The sequence below is a fragment of the Pholcus phalangioides genome, unplaced genomic scaffold (genome assembly GCF_987345545.1).
Source record: "Pholcus phalangioides strain wild (caught in Gottingen) unplaced genomic scaffold, Ppha-v1.0 ptg000016l_1, whole genome shotgun sequence".
Lineage (NCBI taxonomy): Eukaryota > Metazoa > Arthropoda > Arachnida > Araneae > Pholcidae > Pholcus > Pholcus phalangioides.
Window position 1 is genome coordinate 15,492,619 of NW_028301609.1, and position 2,424 is coordinate 15,495,042.

At 41.4% G+C, this 2,424-nt stretch overlaps 1 pseudogene; it reads right to left on the bottom strand.

The window, feature by feature from the left end:
• Positions 1 to 473: 473 nt before the first annotated feature.
• Positions 474 to 1,763, bottom strand: LOC149075134 (polyribonucleotide 5'-hydroxyl-kinase Clp1 pseudogene; annotated as a pseudogene).
• Between the last annotated feature and the right edge of the window lie 661 nt (positions 1,764 to 2,424).

The window sequence follows — 2,424 nt, forward strand, 5'->3', positions numbered from 1 at the left end:
TAATAAATTAATGTTTAAAAATAAAACATTGTAATATGCCAAAAAGTAAGTTTTTCATCATGTTGTATACCTATTATGTTCAAAACATTATCAAAAGGCATTCATTTATGTTTTTGATGGTTTAAACCAGTTTTCGACGCTTGTCATGTCAAAAACCCAACCCTGCTACTAACTCCACTCAATTGAAACACGCTCATTTGAGAAGTGGGCTGAATGAAATCTTGTGAAATTAGGCTTTCAAAAGAAAAAGTGATTTCTGAATTGCAGAAATAGAAAGAATCACATGAGGTGGGATATTTTGTAAATGGTAGTAAGAGGATTGAGGAATATGAATGTTTTAGTGATTTCAGTGGTGTGCAATATTTACAAGTTTTGTATGAATTACAGTATACTTGCATTCTCGACAAATTAATTCTTTAATATAAATAAGTCGCTTCTTTTACAAAAAGGAAGATTGATTTTCGGCAATGGACTCAGCTACGGCCAGCCTGTAGCTCTTGTGTGAATAACACATCAGAGAACAACAAGATATGGTTAGGCAATGGTGGCTCTTGTGGCGAAAGAACAGTCAGTTGTCTTCGACCCGTATCTACTTTTGTGATACAAATGAAACCAGCAAGACTGGTTGTGATGATATCGTCTTCACAACTAGTACACAATGTCACACTCAGTATTCGATTCAGGAGGTGGAATCCTGGTGTCACGGGCGTGAGGCAAAGGCCTTCCTCTTTCAACATCATCCCGAGAGTTCTCACAGCATCGTCAGACTGCCGTTGTATCCTATAGATTTTGACACTATCAAAACTCACATTAAAACAATGTGGGTGTAAAGGTTTACTTATTCCATAGAAATATTCCCTGACTGTGTTTTCTCTAGCTGCCCTCCTGTCAACAGTACCTCTATCTGAGGAACCGGTCATTTGCGGGAGATATACTGTTTTGACAAATGATGGCAGATCGCGGGACAACTGATAGTAGAATCTTTCGTGGCCTATAACTAACACAACATCAACTTCAAATGCAAGGGCTGCATGAGTTATGGCTCTATACCCATCACTTCGAATCCAACCGCAAGTATTTATGATAACGCCACTCTTATTGGCGCAGTTGTCGTACCTGAGCCGATTACCTATTGCTTCTGCCAATCTTGACACTAAGTAATTATACAGTCCAATGTTGTTCCCTGGACTTTTATGACCATAATGGTACACTACAGGTTTTTTTTGGGTGAAGCCATCGACAGGATCCGCAGGTTCGTCTATGAGTAGGCCACCAATAGTTGCAGGCATAGATAAGTCACTCTGACCAACATCCAGGTCAACGAAAATGGGAGTTCTTCCCTGCCTGAATCCGTAATTGAGAAGAATCCGGCAGAGACTGCTCTTCCCGGCATCTATGGGACCAGCGACCATCACGACTGGGCCTTTCGTCCCGTTGACATCGGCCTTTTGACGTAACTGTTCGATCGCGGCGTGAATGTTGATATGGATCACTGCGGGAGTCTCTTTGGTGATGTATAGAGACTTCGCTTTGCCCGTCAACGTGATCGTGCAGCCTTGCCACGTGAATATCGAGACCTTCGCCTTTCCCGGAAACACGTGCTTTTTGCCCTGGAAGATATCGGTTCCGAATGTCTCAGCCAGCCCCGATTTAAGCTCCAAACTGACCGTGGACGTCTCGTCGACAACGAAACGAAGCTCGTTCTCCGCCTCCAGCCGGAAAAGTTGCTCTTGGAAGAAAGCGCTCGTGGAGCAACCTTCCATGTTCTGTTTTCTCTTTCAAATCTCAGAGCTCCGTATAAGCTCGAAAACACTACTTTCTACAAAGCACCTTGGCTTTCCTGGCGGAGGAACAAAAACATGTAAACGGCTCTGACTGTACAAGCAGAATTCAGTGTTGCCAGATCCGTGAAAAAATTTCAGCTGAAATCACCTTCAAGCTCTGAGCTTTCCTTATAAGTAGGCTGACCATATTTTCTCGAGAGAAATACGGGACATTGGGATTCCAAATACGGGAAAATACGGGACATTGCCAAAAATGACGCCAAAACCGAACAAAGTCGCCAAATATTGTTGAAATAACGGAGAAATCACAATGGTGGGAAATGCAGCATTACTGCTAATTGCAGTGGATTAAAATGAATTCCACGAAAAAAAAAAAAAAAAAATCATTAAGACAAATGTGGGAGATTCATGTACTCATTTATAGTTGTAGTTATCATAATATAATTTATAAGTTGAAAATAATTTCAATCTTTGACTTTAATAAAGAATAAAAATTCAAGTAGGCTTCGTGCAAAATACGGGAAAAACCGGGACACTTTTGCTAAAAAGTCGGGACAGCCAAAAAAACAGAAGATACCGGGACTGTCCCGGGAAATACGGGACGTATGGTCACCCTACTTATAAGGCGCATTAGTGTGAC